General features: G+C 43.7%; 1 protein-coding gene across 1 annotated transcript in view; it reads left to right on the forward strand.

Moving 5' to 3' along the window:
* MNAT1 (MNAT1 component of CDK activating kinase) overlaps window positions 1-19,732 on the forward strand; it is a 1,123,271-nt gene that overhangs the window by 152,315 nt on the left and 951,224 nt on the right. The window lies entirely within an intron of this gene.

Consider the following 19,732-nt stretch of genomic DNA (forward strand, 5'->3'; position numbering starts at 1 on the left):
CGATAGCTGTCCAGAAAAACGTCATTAAGTATAAAGATCAATTTTCTAAAGTTTGCAGTCAAGAAAAGCCAACCACGCGGCGAGTCTGCAGTTGTCAGTAGTCATCCGTTGTCAGCATTGGTATAGACCACTCTTTTGACTTCCTATAGCTAAAGTATTTTTAGTAACCATCAGTATTCTCCTTATGCGCCAACTGGTAATGGGTCACAATCCTGGTATATTAACAGGTGCTTCAAATGAACAGTCAAATATTCTTCAACTTTTACTCAGTTTATTTTATCCAATTATTGGTTGGTTTCGAATTTCACATTCAGATATCTCATTTTCATTCCATTCTCATATTGGTTGACATATTTTATCTCTCAAGTATAAAGATCAGTTCTTTCTACAGACTCAAGATACCACCATGGGTGCGGCAATTGCACTCAGTTTGGCTATCCTGTTTATGGCAGCATGGGAACATAATTTTGTGTTGTCCTAGGTCAACCCGTTTCGCCAACAAATAAGGATATGGCATCGCTATATCGACAACCTCCTTTATTTGTCAAGGCCCTGAAACAGGTCTTGGAGACTTCCTCTCCTGGCTAAATCAGTGCTATGAAAGTATTCTGTTTACAATGAATATCAGCAAAAAAGAAATACATTTCCATTTATTAGGGACTGCAGCAGTGTGTTGGAATGTTCATTATATAAGAAACAAACTGACAGAAACACGCTGCATTTCTCTAGTTTCAACCCGAGGAGTCTTAAAGAGAATCTTCCATATGGCCAATTGTTATGGCTTAGGAGAAACTGTACCTCTGTGGCAGACTACCAGACACATGCTAACAATCTAAGAGAGACTTCAAGCTAGGGGCTATCCTAAGAAGGTAATTACACAATCGTCTAAAAGGGCAAGGTATACACCAAGGGAGACCCTATTTCAACTTAAGGACAAGAAGAAACAAGACAAACTGGTGTGTGTGGTATCATATAACACACATACCTTTGCGGTAAAAAAATTGCTAAAACAATGTTGGCAGTTGGTTCAACTTAACATCGCTACTGAGCCCACCCCTCTTTTCACAATGAAGTGTTAGAAAAATCTTCGAGACCGTTTGGTCCCTTCTATCCCCAAAGAAAGTGGGTCTACCAATACCACCTGGGACCTCAGACCTTTGGTGCGGTATTTCCCTTGCAAGAATGGCTCTGTATGTAAATTCAGTACGAAAATAAAATCCTTTGAGGTACAAGGCAGGCAATGGCATTTTCAGAAACACACAATTGTAAAACAGCAAGTGTAATATATTGTATCCAATGCAAGCGTGGGCTTAAATATATTGGACAGACCGCAAGACCAGTGCATGCACGTATTGTGGAACATTGATCTTGCATCCGGTGCCATAATACCATGGCACCTCACACTACATCGAGTATGGTCACTAGATAGATGACATTCAGTGGTGGATTGTGGATATAATATCAAACGTCCCCATGCACGATCAGTGCTCTGGCTGTGCAAGAAGCAAGATGGATCCATAGATTGGACACATCGGAAAATGGTCTGAATGAGCCCTTACCTAATTATTTGTGATTTACTGATGAGAACTTTGTGTGCAGGGTTCAGTGCATTGCTTTATAGTTGACCCCTCTGTTCGATGTAAGGGACCTTTTGAGGGACAGGGTACCACTATAGAGAAGTATATCAGTGTGAGCCCCATATAGCATTATAGAGGCACAGGTACAAAAATGGGGTGCCAGCGTTGCATCTATATCAGTTTAGGGAGCTTTTTCACCCCTCTTAAAATACTTGGGTATCAACTGGTATACTGGGTGCTCGCGGATTTTATGTGTACGCAGGAGTAGGGCGTGCCTTTTGCCAGTATCTTACTTGTAATATGGCAGATGTATTACTTGACTAGGGTTGCTTACGCAGCTAGACACTGGTAGTTTAGTCTGGCAGTTGTGCTGGAACTGCACAATTTGACAGGTCGAGTCAAATGATCGGGCTGCAACATAGCATGCATGCATGTGTGCGTACGTATTTAAATCGCAGTCGTGCCCCGTAGCCCGGGTTGTTAAAAGCCAGAATCGCACCTGGATATTTTGCGTAGTTTGACTAGGTAATCAGTCTCTGATATAATACATGTTATGTTGTGTTACTTTGCATTTATATAGCGCCTTATGTACCATTGGTATGATCTCAAGGCGCTGGTAGGTTGAACGCCCTCGAGAACCGTAGTTCAAGACAGTAGAGGGAGAGTCATAAGGTCCGTGTGAGCACCGGATATGTGTGCAGCAGGTGTGGCATTCGTGTGATAGCTGCTTCTTAGCCGTAGGTGTGGTGGATGGGAGATCATGAGTATGTGTTAGTTCTGGAAGGTTTTATCCGGACCGATTCTGGCTGCGTTAGGCCTGAGGAGAACACCTCGGCTGGCGGATGTGTAGCCACCTGTGTTCAATTAGGATGATGGGGAGTATGAGGCAGGTGATGGTATGAGAACAGCTATACCGAATGTGCCATAGTATCGCTGTGTTTTAGTTTAGTGGTGGTGTAAAGAGAGTAAGCGTGGAGGTGTGATATGGTGGTTTACATTAGGTGCTTGAGATCGAGCACACTCCAAACCGTTCCATGCACTCCAAACCGCTTTATGCACTCAGATCCTTCCATGCACTCAAACCATTTTTTGTACAGTGTCCATTCACATGTATGAATGAGTTCCTCCACTCTGGGACACAGGGCGTTGTTAGTATATGTGCCCTTTGTAGTATGGAAGGTATCCATGCATGTATATCAACACTTTGTAAATATTTAGTCGTAGACATTCATCTTATGGCATGTCTGATTTCTGAGTTGCAAGCATTGCATCCACGCAGCTACAGTCAAGATACCAAGAGTGGCGATACTCGTCACTCCGCGGCAATGTCCTTCCTACAGTATACGGGAGGCCACAAGTATACAGGAGCACGGACAGTGATTGAGAAATAAGTAAGGATGAGTAGACTTCGGGCCCTAGTTTTCTCTTTCAACATTCAGGTCTTTCTTTTCCATTCTTTCCTTTTTGTGCATTTATATGCATTTGAATCCTGAAAATAATTCTTGGATTTTTTTGACTTTAGGCCCTGGTCCCCCTTAAGTTCCCTCTCAAGTGCCTGAGAGTGGAGGACATTTTGACACGGTCTGCTCCCGCATTTAGGTGACTCAGTGAGGCCTTTAACATGGCCAAGAATTGTTACAATTTTTTCGATTTGCTCCCAATTTGCCATATTGATTTTCAGTGAGCAATGTATCTTCTATTCTGAATCTTCTATATGGGTATATCTTTTTGATGTACTTGGCACCTGATCTTTGGCACAATGCTTGACTGGGTGATCTTGATGTCTTGTTTCCACATGGCTTCATTGCTGGTGAAGGTATTGGGGTGGAAGATCTTGTTCTTCCAGTCTGGGGGTGCACAGGCTTTTACGAAAATGCATGTATTAGTCTATTAAATGCACTTTCTATGGGTCATGGTTCACTCTGTTTTGTTGTAGCCTGCTATCTTAATTTATTTTAATTTCAGGTTTTTTTGTGAACCTGCATTTTAGTTAGTTGTATAATTTCATATCCACAGTGCTCCATATCCTTGGGACCCTGACGAAGGTGGTTTATCTTGAACTTCACTGAAACGTCCGTCATGCACCCAACATACTTCAGATCCAACATGCATTGCAAAATATGAAGTGATGAATACAATAATTCAAATTGTTGAATTTTCGCGTGTTGTATGATTTAAATGTGCACTGTGTAACCTAGTGGTGAATCAATTCGAACCATTTAGTACAACAGAGAGATGTTTTTTGTATTAGCACATATTTGTACCCAGTGTAAATTGTAAACATTGATAATTACAAGTGTGCCATGCTCACCGAGACAATACACTCACAGAAGGTGCTACCATGGATGTAGAACTGGGATGTTTCTATTAGGCTTCTACCACCCCTTATTTTTCACTTTAGATTAGGACTAGAGTAGGATTCTCGGACCTTTTTAGGGGATGCATGGTTAGAAGCAGTAAAGGATGGTTCATAGTGGTATTATACTGTTGCCATTTGAGTACCAAACGACTATGTGTGTTTGTATAATGTGACATTTGTAACTTTGGTATGCCATTTTCATAATTCTATAGTTGTATAGTTTTAGTTTATTCATGATTCAATTACATTTGATTGTTGATTTACTCAATATGTGTGTTGTGAAAATGTATTAAGTTTTCAAGTTGATAAGCAGAACTACATGTATGTTTAGGTAAATCAACTGCCTATATAGACTTTAAATACCTTAATGGTCTCTGAATCAAACCTTGTGCAGATGTTCTATTGTTCTCCAGTACCCAACACTGATGAGTTCTCCCTCATATGTATATGATATATCATTCCCGATAAGTGGTCTTTAATATCTGCAGAACACGGCTCCCGATGCGTCAGCAAACACAAATGAACACAAATGAACCTCCGAACTCTTTGCCTATTAATCAATGTCCATCCAACCCCGATAGATTGTCCTGCACCTCACGGCTTAGCGGTCTGGCTGACAGCTCTGCTGAATCTGAGCAGAGTATGGGAAGCAAGGAGCAATCTGATATATGGGTTGTAGGATCAGAAGGAAATTGTGCTTGCAGAACAAAATGGAAAGATGTGGAAGCACATAATATTGCTAGTGGCTTTGCTATGAAGATACTCTTAAAGCTCTGCCACAATATATTATGGCTTGTAGAAAAAAATACTTTGGTATTAAATAAGATGAAGGGGGGCGAGGCCTCTGTGAATAAACCACATATATTAGAGGTTATTACCCCTGCTATACAGACTGAAATAATGGAGACAATCTTGAATCTACAGTAGTGGAGATATTGGCGTGGAATGATCTCAAACTCCACTGATGTCGAAAACTGCAGATTAACTAAGAGTGAAAAACGCAGAAAAAGAAAAACGAACATAGACCAAAAGGGAAAGGCTCTAACTAATAAATCGCTCAAAGAATCCTCTACACCTACTATTGCTCTACCAGTTGCTATCCCTCTTAAAGCCATTGCTTCTAAAAGAGTAAGAAAAATACAGGCCAGAAAAGAGAAAAGACTGGCTCTGAGATCAGGCAATTTAACCTCATGGTTAGTGGGTGGTGCTATTCCTCAGGATAAACCAGCAAAAATACCTACCAGTATAAGTTCAACTGACTCTGACCAAAGTGCTGATGCACATGACAGCAGTATAGAGTTGATTGAATCACCGAAACAGAGGTATGAGAAGAGCAGAGTGGGCCCTGCTGAATTAAAATCTTCAGTGGATCCTATAAGCATGGCCAAAGGTAGCTTTAAAGCTGCTCAATTGCCAAAAAAACTTTTCACTATGTCCGCAGGGTGGAAGAGACAATCTAAACCAATCAATAGAGGCATATTGTTACAGATTCTTCATTCTCAAATTATGCTGCGAGTAGTAAAGTGTAGTGATTTTAAGTTTGTTGATCTGCGATGGAAAGGAAGAACAGAAGCACATTGTTACTTTGAGGCTGTTGCGACATCGATAAGTAATGTTAAAACTTATCTTAAGAAATTTGGATAGGAGTTAGATGCCACTGAAGCTCCAAAAAAACAGCCCGAAGCACAGGGACAAAATGCCGAGAGACAAGTGATGGGGTGTAATCAGAAGAATCACCCAGAAACAGATGAAGTTGTCAAGTCACACTGGGAATGTCTATGCTCCGTTTTGCCCTTGGTAAATAAACAAGGATGAGCTAAATTTAGTATAATCTCATGGAATACTCGGGGACAAAGCCATTTATTCAGTGTGAATGGCTCCTTTAAGTTACTAAGGACAAATGACGTTATCGTTATGCAAGAAACATGGCTCCTTACATCTCCTGTTTTTGATGGTTACACTACCTACTTTAGGAAGGCAGACAGGGGTATGAAGGGAAGACCGTATGGAGGGCTTGGCATCTTGATTTGTAATGGCATAAAGTCCACTCAATATGTTGGAATAGATACTGATGACAATATACTGGTTGCTGAGATCAATATATCTGGTCTCAAGATTATACTTGTGAACGTCTGATTCTTCTGTACATGGTCTTACAATGGCTATACAACTGCGTATATTCTCCTGCTTGACTGAAATCTATGCAAATGAAGATGATGATCACGTTGTTTTGGGTGGGGATCTAAATGCTCCCCACTTATATGATGTAAATGGTAACGAGGATGATAGTAGAATTTGTTATGAAGGTGTCACCAAATCTGAAAGATGGAGGGATTTTCTCTGTGAGGCTGATCTGTTTATGACCAATGACTTTGGGAAGAAGAATCATAGAGTTGAAGTCACTTGGACAAATGGTACTAATTCCTCGACTATTGATTATATCTACCTTAGTAGCTATCTATTTGACATGATGAACCAATTTAATGTCCAGGTTACTTCTCATAGTGACCATTCAATTATATCATGCAGTCTTGAAATTAATATCATAGAACATCCAAGAATTGATAATATTGGTGAAGTGAAGTTATTGGGTAAAGGAAATCGATTGGGGTGGTCAGATAAAAACCTCACCAAAGCAAGATTGTGGTGCAAGTGTAACCCTAACAAAATCCTTACCAATATGACCGGCAGAGGGAGGTAAACTAATGCCGTTATCTGGGAAACAACAATACTCTACTCCTTATGACAAAATCATAAATAAAGAGAAGAAAAAGATGAGAAAAGCCATAAGAATTGGTATACCAGCATTAGTGTAACTTCTTTCTTCTAAAAAAAAAAATAAAGAACAAGTATAGAAATTGGCTCTATAGATATAAGAAATCGAGAGAAAATGTAAGCTGGCAGTCAGTGGTCAAAATCTTATTGTCTGGTGATGCAAAAAGAATGTGTGCAAGCTACAGAGTGATAAATGACAAAGGAAATCAGCAATTATTGTGCTGTATAGATAATTATACATAGGCTGCTTATCTGGAGGATACATTTAAAGGGGTCTTTGTACCACTGGTAAAATAACCAATAATACACTGAGATCCTACATGAGGACATTGTTGATATCATAAAAGAACGTAATACGTCTAGGGCTCCCGGCCCTGATGGGCTTTGTAATGCAGTCATAAAACAGAATACTGACTTTTAGGCAGATACTTTGATGATTATGTATAAAAAAATCTGAGATCTGCAGTTATCCCTAACTCCTGGAAAACCTCTATAACGATACCTATCTTCAAAAGTGTGAACAGAAATCTCGCAAATAATTATCGCCTACTGGCACTTACGGATGTACCCAGCAAGATCTTCCGTATGCTAGCCCTTAAAGAAATCAATGTCTGGGTGGCAAGTAGAAACATTCTTAACATAGCCCAAACAGGCTTTCGAAAATGCCACTCTACGATAGACAATATACTCATGGTTAACACACTCATTGAACAGGCAAAAACATCTAATGAACTACCTCTATATATTTTGTATGTAGATTTTTCCTCTGCATTTGATATGGTCAATAGGCAGTTGCTGTTGGAGAAATGTGAACTAATGGGGATGCCCTCTCATCTGCTATACATCTGTAGACTTATGTATGAGAATAACACTACTAATGTGAGACTGAATAACATGGGACTTATGTCAGACCCCATTGCAGTTAGATTGGGGGTGAGACAGGGATGGTCCCTGGCTCCCATGTTCTTCAATCTGTTCTTTGCAGATTTTGGTGAGATTTTTGTTGAAGGGATGAATGCCTTCCCACGTATTGGTACGCATACGATGGGATGCAAACGAAATTGTTATATTTGACAATACATACATTAGCATCTGCAACAGTGCAAAAGCAGTTTCCTCTTATACTAAGAAGAACGTGCTAACCGAACATTAATAAGACAAAATGTATGGCCTTTGGAACAAAGAGATGTAATAAAACCACTATCCACTGTGATATTGGTGTTATTAGAAGGGTGGACTCATATAAATACCTAGGCCAGGAGATTGAGTCAAATAAAACTGGGGAAAAGGGACCCTTGCAGGCTAATAAGAGAGATAAGGCTCCATCTACAATGGGAACTGTCTCCTCTTTCTCTAGAAAAACAGCTGGATACAGCCTATGCGGAATACTAACTATCTACAAGCAGAAACTGGCTGCTGCCTTTCTGAATGGGTTAGAGGCTTCCTATAGAGATTGGACAGTATGGGCTAGTAAGAGTGAAAGCTGCATCTGGCGTAGAATCTTGGGATTGAGTAGCTACACCCCTATAGAGGCTATCCGGATTGAAAAGGGAATAATCTCCCTTGCCACCTTGATTAACCTCAATAGAGCAAAGCTATATACAAAGATTATGTTCACCCCCCCCCCCTTGATTCTTTCTTATCTATATTCAGTACGACCTTGGAAAGTGGGATGAATAAGACTTTGAATAAGTTCAAAGCTATCAATGAACGTTATTTTGAAGAATAATGCTGGACCCCTGAATGGGAATATGGTGAAGGAGTGATGCAGAAATCATTGAAAAAGGCTGCAGAGGAATTTGGTAAAAGCCACGAGAAGGTGGCCAGAATGAAATCATTGACCACATTTGCCAAGATGCCTTGTAAATACAAAGAAATGTAAGGCTACTTGAAGCTTTGCCCGTCATTAATAATGCAAAGGATATTTATGGACATTAGACTTAACAGACTTGATGTCCTGGAAATTAGAGGTGCATGGACAGGCATCCCAGTGGGTGAAGAACATGCCGAATTTTCTGTGATAAACAAGAACTTGAATCAGCTCGATATGTCCTTAATAGCTGCACTGGATTGACCACCATATATGAACAGGACTACTCTATGTGGAAAATAGGTATGAAATCACCAGCAAATCCTTTTGGCTTAGATGTTTAGCAGGATATAGTCGTAGTAAGATTGTTGCAATAACAATAAGTATGGAGTTGTGTTGACAAGCAATTGCGTAAGTTTGAGACTGATGTCTGGCTGCTTGCAGAGCTTGATAACAACTAATACCTCCATATAATTGATAAATTCCACTTCCTCTCCTAATTCAAGATGGTAAAAAAAAAATGTTCTTCCCTCTACTACTGCCTTATCATTATTATGAGTAGATCAACTCTGCCATTTTTCTCTTCATTTATTCTGATCCTTAGTATTCTTTTTTTGGGGGGATTTTATGGGTGAATATGAATATGTGATGTAATGTGTAAGATGTGTTTATTTAATGTGTAAAAGTTGTGTTTGCTTTGTCTTGCTCAAAACTGTATACACAATAAAAAAAATAAAAAAATTAAAAAAAAAATGACTGCAGATTGTCTTCAACCAAGATTTACAGAGTAAACCAGAAAAGGCTTAGCCCAATCTTCAGTAATACCGATTTCACATGTTTAAACTACGCCCCAGGTTTTGGATAGTTGTTTATTAAGACATCCTTCAATGCCCTCCTATACACCTCCAGTTCTGGATGTGTCCATAGTTTTATCCAGATCAAGGCTGGCTTTAATTGGGGTGTGGTAAGTAATGCATGCCACTCTCAACTCTAGGTTGACCGCCACACCCAGGGTGCCAGTTGGTATACCCAGCAATCTTTAAAAATATATATTTTCACTAACCTTAAGTGTGATGGCACCATAGCATAACCAGAGTTTCACGGCATACAATGCAGCTGAAAGGACACGAGCCCTGTAGACCTCCAGCGTAGCTTTGATGGCAACCTTACTACATTTTTTGGAGAACCCTAGAAGAGCACGTCCTTTCAGTGTTAAACTTACTTTTTTGGAGCGGAGAGTTCCAGAAACCAGTATTGTTAAAGCGGTCATAAGTAGTCCTAAAAGTCAGTCTTGACACCATCCAATACAATATGTAAAGATTGAGGTAAGTTTTTGTAAGAAGACATTATTTTTGTTTTAGAAGCATTAATAATTGGCATTCTCTGCCTACATACTTATACAAATTCATGAAGTCGTTTTTAGGCTTTGGGGAGATGTGGACAATAGAAGTGCATCGTCTGCAAATAGCAAAATGTTAATACGTTTGTTTCCGATCGGGGGGGGTGTCAGTCTTTTTCCCCAAGAAAGATCTAGCGATACCATCTATAAAAAGAGCGAATAGCTAAAGGGCTATTATGCACCCATGTCTCACCAATTTTGTGACACAGAAAGCTTCTGTTAATTCACCCTGGTGTCCCCATCTAACTGTAGCAGAATTATGAGTCTACAATGACTAATTGCAAGTGACTAACTGGGATGGAAGACCTATATTCTACAAAATGTCCATTAAAAGATGGCGTTGACATTGGCGAACTCGGCCTTTAAATCAATGAACGCCATATAGAGAGGCATAGCTTTGTGGGCAACATATTTTTGGACAAACAGAAATATTTGAAAGGCTTGTTCAACAGTTCCAAGACCTCTACATACAGAAGCCTCCTTGTGTTTGATGAAGAAGTTTAAGATCATCAATATATAGAAGAAGCCAGTTAGCAAGAATCTTAGTGTAGGCTTTTCCCAGACAGTCTAACAGTGAGGTGGGCCTATAATTTGGTGGGTCATTTCTATTGGCACTATTGTGACCGACCCCCAAGAGTTTGGTGGTTTGTGAAATGTATTCACCAAAAAAAAATGGGGATCCAAAAGGATGGATCTGCTTTAAAGAGATCAATTGGAATGCCACCCGGCCCTGGTGACTTATTGCTCTTTTGTGCATTAAAAGCAGCTAAAAGCACCTCTTCTGATGAGAACAACAAAGGTGGATCACTGGCATTTCTCTGATCCTCCCAAACTGTTAATGCAGGGTTGGCCGCTAAATCTGACTTGTACAGTTTCTCGAAATGCTTGTGCCATTCAAACGCAGAGATTGTCATAATGGGACTTGGATTTAAATGTAGGTCATCAAGCCTGACAATCTTCCAAAACCTTTTTTGGTCATGGTATTGGGTATGTGAGGAGCCAAGAGAGATACGTGGACATGGAGAGTTCATAGTTTTGGCTATAAACTTTTATTCAATTTATACAAAATAAAAGGGGTTGGAAAAAGGCCTCACTATTCCTACTCTACGAGGTATTTCCATTCCTCAACCAAAACCAACGGTCTATCCAATGTCAAGATGTCCAAAAATAAGCTGTCCTGTACAAAGTCCAATCCTAGCCCTCACATTCTAAAAGTAACTCTAATGTGCTAAGGCTGTCTTTGGTTTTGAAAAGTGCACAAATGTTCAAGTTCAACAAAAGGGATAACTGCAACAAAAAGGCATCCACTGTGATAGTGTTCACAGTTCCTGGGAATGGCTCCCTTGCCTTGGTTTCTCTTCAAGATACTTCATTGGATTACTGGTGTACTTCCTTGCAAGGTTTTTTTTCACCTTTATATAACTTTGCTCACAAACGTGAGTTTGCCTGACATATTCTTGTGCCAGGTCTTTCTTATGTGATCTGCGTTCTACACTTGCAACTTGACTGTGCCTGGTAAACTCTCCTGCCAGGGGTTTTTATGTGACTTGCTTTACACACGTGTAACCTTGTCTGTGCCTGGTATATTCTCCTGCCAGGACTTTCTAGTTACTTTTCACACTTGAAAATGGTACTGTGCCTGGTATACTCTCCTGCCCGGGTGTCTTATGTGATTTACTTTACACATTTGCAAACTTTTATATTTCTCGCATTCATTCTATTAGTCTTTTTCTGAAAATATCGGGTCTCATATTCCCTCTAATTTTTCCTTTATCCTTTCTTAGGCAGCGTTGCCGAAGCGCCCCATTGTCCTAGTTCCCCACTGTAGGACTCACCGGCCTCTCGTGGTGTTCTTCGGTTCCTCTGCGGTAAATAGGAAGCAGTGTGGTGTCCCGTCTCCACCTCGCAGGCTTGCCGGCTTTGTCCGGCAGCTTCCCCATCCTTCACAGCACCTGCTTGCCTCCCGATCCTCTCTGTCTTCGGGCGGTATCGAGGCTGCTCCCAAGTTCGCGTGGCTGTGAGAAAGGCTCTTCTCTCCTTCACGCCGTCTTCACAAGGCTAACTATCTCTTGCAGTTCTCTGCCTTCTGCCTTCTCCCTGAGCCGACTGGCTGTACAGACTTCTCGGCTCAGAGGTCTCTCGGTCAGCACCAGGAGTGCAAAACCTCCCCACGCAGCTTCTCTTTTCACTTTGCTGGGTAAGTGTTTTAAATATTCATGCACCTATTGCACGCTCCTAGCCACTATAGCGCGTCTTGTGCTTTTTGTCTTGTTGATCTTCACTTTATTTTTGTACATTTTATTTTCATTTATAAAGCGCACAAACTGCCCTGGAGCATTGCAGCACTGTTACAGTGACCAGTTACATATGTTCAGTCATATCATGATAAGCAGGCAGTGCAGAATACAGGTGTATAACATAGATATTCAGGGATACTTGGCACTAGGATCATTCCGGACCTAGCCTATTCGAACAGCCAGGTTTTGAGGGCTTTACGGAATGCCCAATAGGATGGTACTCCCCTCAGGGTGGGGGCAAGGAATTCCACTGTTTGGCTGCAATGGAGGAGAAAGTTGCGGCTCATGCTTTGGAATGCCTACCTTTGGGTAGTAAGAGTTGATGGGCATACAGTGTTCTAGTGGGTCTGGATGAACAGGCTCTAGCCACCTACTCGGAGAGATTGGGGGGGGGCTGTGTTGGAGAGGAACTTGTGCGTGATGGCCAGTGTTTGAATAGAACATCCTCCCTGATGGCAGCGAGTGGGCTGCTTTGTTGGCTGCAGTGATGTTTGCTTTTTGGGTTGCTAAGTGCTGCTCGGAACGCATATTTTGAATGACTTGTAATTTCTGTATGTTTTTAGTCGAGTTGCCAGCGAAGAGGTCCTTGCAATAGTCCAGCCTTGGGCCTATGACGGCCCTAGCGATGGTGAGGCAACCATCGGTGGACAGGAAGGGTTTGGCCACATTCAGTAGTTTGGTTGCATAGGCTGGCGATTAAGTTGTTGAGTTGACCTGGTGTGACATTGAGAGGGTGGCGTCCAGGTACACCCCTAGTGTCTTGACTGAGGACGAGACCGGGATCTGTATGTAGTCGATATCAAATGCTGCGTGTTGGTCGTTGACTTTTTTAGTACAGCCAGGGGCCCAACCAGCAGAATTTCTGACTTATCTCTGTTTAAGCAAAGACAGTTTGCCACCATTCAGGCCTGTATGGTGGAATATGCCAAATTGAGGGTTTTGGGATGTTCTGCATAGTTGCCTTTGAGGGGGAGGAGAACTTGGGTATCTTCAGCATAGTTGGTGTAGGCTATGCCGATGGAATCCAGGATGTCAAAGGGAGGGCTGGTGAATATGATATATAATGTTTTGGAGATGCAGGAGCCTTGCGGAACCCCACAGGGGATGGAGGTTAGAGCAGCAGTCGCATGCTCTCAAACACTCTCATGACTCTGCTCTCAAGGAATGAGGCGATCCATGTTGTTGCTTAACGAGAGAAGTGGGCCGAGGTAGTTAGGTGGTGACAAAGGATGCGGATGACGGGTCCAGAAGGAGGAGCAGGGCCAGCTTATCCCTGTCCCTGATCTCGTCCATCTGGTTTTTTTTATCCAGAATTGTGGATTCAGTGCCATGGCTGGGGCAGAATCCGGATTGATGTAAGCCTTGTTTGTGGTTGGTATCTAGGGAGTGTTGGACCTGCAGATATGCAGCTCTATCTAGAATTTTCACTAAGAATGGAACTATCGTGATGGGCCTGTAATTATTAGGGGCCGTGGAGCCCAGAGTAGGTTTTTTTAGGAGGGGAGGATGACAGGATTCCTTGAGGGTGGGCGGGACCAACCCGAGTTGAAGGAGGCGTTAATAAAGGAAGTGATGAACGGTGCTAGGATTTCAGAGCAGTCCTTGATGATTGTGGCAGGTCAGACATCACTCTTCATTTAGGTTTTTCAGGATAGAGAGTACTTCTAGTTTAGTGACCTCCTTGTAGTGGAACCGTGGGATATCGAGGGTCAATGGGTCCACGGTGGTGGCTGTGTCGTAATGAGGTGTGTTCAGGCTACTCTGATTGGTGTGGATTCTTTTATTTAGCATGTCGATTTTGTTGTGCATAGCAGTGTGGACGTTTGTACCCAGGCTTTGTCTTTGGTGAGGGACTGAGGGGGCTAGGGTGGTGTCTCCAGTTCCCTGAAGATAGTGAACATCTTCCTGGTGTCTGACTTCGTGTTGGCAATTTTCACGTTGAAGGAGGTGGATTTGGCCGAAATAATTGCCTTTTCATAAGCTTTGGATGTCTTAGTGAACTCCAGTTTCATGGAGTCGAGAGGTTTTATTTTGCCAGGTTGATTGGGCAAGCCGTTTTTTGTTTCAGAGTTCTAGCAAGTCTTGGGTGAACCCTGTGTTGGAATGTCTGACGGGTCTCGCTCTCTGAGCTGTCAGGGGGGCAATGGAGTCTACTGCCTTAGATAATGTGGCATATAGTTCTGCAAGGACGTTTGGATCCTTGGAGAAGGGAGGCTTAAGATTTGGAATGTCCAGGAAGGGCAGTAAGCAGACTTTAGCCAGCTTGCCAGAGCTGTGCGCTAATGCAGGTGGCAGTGGTATGGCCGAGGGCTTGTGTTTTTTGGGGTGAGGGATGGAGAAGTGGATGACGTGATGGTCCGACCAGGGGCATGGGGTGTTGGAGATAATGGAGGACAGACAGTTGATCAATCCAGTCTAAAGTGCAGCCTTTGGAATTGGTGGGATTATTGATGCAGAGCCTGAAGCCTACGGTTTGAAGGGCTTTGGAGAGTGACTTGGCCTGAGAATCCTCGGGATCGTTGAGGCCCAAGTTCAGGTCACCCATTAGGATGGTTTTGGACAAATTCTTGATGTTATCTCCCGGAACGTGGAGGAGATTCTTGTGGAAGCTGGACATGGGGCCGTGGAGGGCAGTAAACAATGTGGAGCGTGATGGTGCAGGTGGGTAAAGTGGTCAGCTTAAGGGACATTATATCCCCATTCCCTTCAAGAGAGGTGTTGACCTGCCTGATAGGTAGGGACTCTTTGGCCACGACGGACACCCCCTCATCCCCCCGCCCCGACCCTCTGGCATTGGGGCAGTCTTGCCGATAAATCGTGTAGCCAGTCGGGAGGGCTAGTGAGAGGGCAGGACTGGATGTATCATGAAGCCAGGTTTCAGAGATAGTTAGGGCGTCGAGGTTGTGCAAGGTGAGTAGATTGTTGATGCCCAGGGCATGTGCCGGAAGGGAGCGGGTGTTGAGTATGGCGCAATTCATGGGAGGCAGGGCGGGCTCCTGCTCCTTAAGCCTAGTTTGGATCGTGGAGGCCAGAGAGACCATGTGTGTGAGGTTCGGAGTGTTGACTCGAGGAGTGGCTGGGAAGGAGGTTGGTTGATGTCTGTGCAGTTTTAGGGGGGCTAGTCTTGGCGGAGGCTGGGTGAGAGCCTGAGGCAGCTGAGATGCTGCTATGCACTGGTTTGGGACAGCTGGCCTTGTTTTAGGTAGATAAGCATTCAGAGGTGTTTTGGGCCAGGTCTGGAGCAGCCTGGGAGGTGCGTTTTTGGAGCATCTGGCCAGGGCGATATTAGTATCCACAGTATTCAGGGATGTTAGGACAATATTTGTGCAGCTAAAGCAAGCATGGACCAAAATTCTGAAGGTCAGTGGCGATCAGTCATTTTTGGAGCAATTTGCGTGGGCTGAGGTGATTTTGGAGGAGCAGGTAGTTGGAGGCGATAGGACTTTTTCCAGAGCCAGCTTTTGCTGGAACATATATAGTACTGTATACGGGGCATAAAGGGATTTTTGTCAGGTCTAGCACTGGAGGGACCATTTTTAACACTGGAATTCTTTGGCATGGAGGCATTTTTGCAGAATTGGCACCGACGGGAGCATTTTTAGCATTAGTAATCACGGCCATAGAAACATTTTTAGCAAGATTGACACGGATGGGGCATTGTTGGGGCATTCCGAACATTAGAAATCAAAGGCATGGTAACATTATTAACAAATTTGGCATTGTTCACGGGCATTTCTAACATTGTAAGTCATAGGCATAATATATTTTTTTGCAAATTTGGCGTGATGGGGGCATTTGTAGCGTGGCTAATCCTAGGCATAGAGAAATTTTTTGCTGGATTCGCAGAGTCAGGCCCATTTTTGATCGTGTTATGGCAGGGCACAGAGATATTTAATCCAGAGCGAATGCTAGTGGGGACATTTGTAGCAATATAGGTGTTTGAGAATGCAGGGACGTTGTTCTGGCCGCTCGTACCGGCGCTGGAGATCAACGGCACTGTGGGGAATGCGCAGCGGGCATTGCACAGGCTAACGGCCATGGAGACATTTTGGTGCACAATTGGCTCAGAATTCGCCTTTAGCTTAAGGTTCACTAGCCCAGAAGGCGGGTGAGCCTCATTGGGCAGTGTGATCGACCGGCGGTGATCAGGGGAAGCGCAGGGTGATGCTTCTTGTGGTTCGGCAGCTCTGTGCGGGATATAGTGCCGGTGGGGCTCGAGATGCGCTGTTCGGCAGGCGGCTGAGATGGGCACTTGGGTGCAGTCATCAAAGTCAATTGAATGAAGCTCCTCATGACTGGTGTGTGGCACCTGTTAATTGTAGTGGCCGACCTATGGAAGGAACAGCGTGGGCTCGCAGTTTGCAGGAGCTGGGTGCACACTCTGAGCAGGTAATTTGGTATTGGCATAGTTGACCTAATGCCAACTTGACCTACTTCCATTTCACTGCATCTTTTTTTTACCTAATTCGGTAGGTCAAATGGTACACTTTAATTATAAAATAGTTGTGGGTTGGGGTATGGGAATAGGTTGAGGTGGGGGGGAAGTCAGTGCAGGTGTGGGGGGGGTCTCCCCGCGCATTACAGGGGTTGAGGGGGGTCTCCCTCCACAGTAGGTAAAAATAAATTGGGTCAAAAAATGTGGTCAAATGGGCAGTAGGTCAAGTTTTTAGGTCAAACAACCCATATCCGGTAATTTCTGTCAGCATTTCGGCGTGGCTGGGAAGGGCGGTGCACTGGCCGGTGCGGGCCCTCAATGCACTATTGTGAGATTCCAAAAGCTCTGTGGTGAGGAGCACGCTGTCGGTGCACTTGCAGGCAAGGATGCATCTTGGCTGCAGATGCCGGAAACTGAAGTGGGGATTGGGGGGGGGGGCGGCGCCCCCATCTGTATCAGGGGCTTTCTTACTCGTGAAGGTAGCAAACCAGCAACTGGACACTTCTGGACCATGTGCTGAAGTATACATATTGGGAGGGAACCATTTATGGGCCTCTGTTTCACTGCGGTAGCTGGCGAGGACGTCTGTTGAGCTACACGTGGGCCAGGCTCGCCGGGATGTTGAATTTTAGGGCACTCCAGTGACTGGGGGTGTAATGAATATAGGCCAGAGGGGCTGCATGCAATGTATTGCAGGCAAAGAGGCATCTCAGGAAATGGGGACCCTGGGTTCTTGGAATTAGCAGGCGGTAGGAAGCAAGGGGGGGGGGGGAAGTGTTGGAATGTGTAGCGCACATGACGATTTTGTCACCCAGGGAATAGTGTGGTGGGTGGGTGGTAACAATGCAGATATGGCTCTTGACCTTCTGCTTACCTTTGTTTGCGGCACATGTGTTGTCCCGGTGCACAGGCCAGGCGGGCGACCGGCAATGAGAGCTCCATACAGCCTCCTTGTCCCAGTATTTCTACATGCATCAGAATTCTAGGCAGTTTGTATACTATCTATAGAACATTGACAGGTGTCACCAGTAGGTCTCGTGGAAGGTTGAAGGGGAGTCAGTACAATATGCCATCAAGGCATGGGGAATAGGAGCATCCCTAAAAGGGTAAGTGGGACAGCATGTCTCATCTGGCAAGTCACCCTTACTTGCATGAGGGTCGTCTCTCTCTCTGATCCTCCCTCAAATAGCCACCCCCAAGGTTCGGAACAGAAAGCGTCTGCCTCACCCTGGCCACAGGACGGGAGGTCCTCCCCACTGAAGCAGTGGTGACATTGCCAGATTCATCACAGGCAGCTTTCCATTTTTGCCTCTTTTTTTCCCTTAATTATGGCCTTATAATCAAATCTCAGTTGCTTTACTCTAATCCCTTTATCACCATTGTCAGATTTAATTGCTGATAATGTATTACTTTTTGCAATTCTGCAGTGATGTTTTCAGGTAACTTTGCCAAGGGTGTTGCATATATTTAGCACATTATAGTTATTGTAAATCATGTTTCTTGCTGCTGCTTTTCTCACCGCCTTGTCGCTGCGATTTGTTCTCAAGTCACCTCTAAAAGTGGCGAAACCTGCTTTTCAGACCAGTCCAGGGGAGGAAAAACGCAAACACAAAACAATGCTGCCAACGGCTAGTTACGGCAACCGCAGCATGGATTTGTAACCATGCGTCCTCTCCATGCATTACTGATCAGGCAGATCATGAAATGTCCTCCTTGCTCTCTAAAGTCCTACTTAGGTTCACTCAAACGTTCTGCTCACATTTCTTTCAGATCCATGGTTTTTGTTACCTTCTGTCGTCTAGATTTTTGTGCAACTTGATGCCTTCTTGGTTGGACCTCATGCCACAAGAAGTACAAAAGCTGCACCTGTTAAGGCAGGTTTAAACCCATGAGTATGATGTGAAGGTGCTGCAACAAGGAACGCTTTTATTGCAACGTTTTGGAAAATCACAACAACAATAACACAATATATTAAAAAACAAAAATGCACGTCATTTGCAAGAGTCAATTGAATACAGTCACAACACATTGTTGAATTAATGATATAGAATATGTAGTTTCCACATTTACTCCGCCCAGTCTTAGACGAGCCATAAAGCCTCAGTTCGTCTAGGACAGGGGTCTGTAACCTCTGGCTCTCCAGATGTTTTGGACTACAAATCTCACGAGTCCTGGCCAGCATAGTCAATGAAAGGGGATCATGAGAAGGATGTAGTCCAAAACATCTGGAGAAACAAAGGTTGCCGACCCCTAGTCTAGGGCATACCTATTGGTGAAACTTTGATTTCTCGCGTTGCAAATCACTTAGTTTGCCCCTTAAAGTTTGCTCATGCCCGCCCCCTTCTTTATTACACACAAAACAAATACTAGTAGAGCGGGCAACTGAAGATTCTTTTAAAAAGGAGGCCATTTCATGGCGTTGGACATGCTTTTCTTTCCTAAAACCTGCCCATGTTACCTGGTCATCTCTTACACATGTGATGGTCATAGAGTTTCTCTCTGTAAAAGATGGGGAAACTCCTCATCCCTTTCCAAGCCTTCAAGTTGGGAAGTGAGGCTCCTGGGCTCTCCTATTTGTGGGGATTGTCACGAGTTGTGGACGCTGCAGGGTCGACTGCTTTGAGGACCTTCATGGCTATGTGCTGTTGACCACTCCATGGAGTACTACGTGGATAGTTTTGGTGTATGTGAGAACGATGTACAGAATGTCGATCAGGCTACACCTCTCTGCAGACCATGCAAAGTAGAAGGAAATGCCTTTCTTCACTGTATGCCTGCCCCGCAGACCCTTTTCCTGCCTCTGCCAGTCGCTGAGGTTTGAGGGCATGAAGGGTATCTCGGTGTGCATGGGTAGTCGAGATGAGGTCATGAGGCTGTGCACGTGCACATTGTGGTTGAGTATTTGTAGAGCGTGGTCAAGGATCATGAGTGTGCCAATAAGGACAAGCCGAGTGTGCTTTTGGATGGTCTACCAGCATTTTAATTTCTAAAACTGGAATCAATAGGTAATTTATTTGTGTTAAGTAAAGGTAGACGACTTTATGAAGGGAAGCGGAGGGAGCAAACGCACAGCATCGTAT

Source organism: Ambystoma mexicanum, chromosome 14, assembly GCF_040938575.1.
Source record: "Ambystoma mexicanum isolate Mex_15411 chromosome 14, UKY_AmexF1_1, whole genome shotgun sequence".
Lineage (NCBI taxonomy): Eukaryota > Metazoa > Chordata > Amphibia > Caudata > Ambystomatidae > Ambystoma > Ambystoma mexicanum.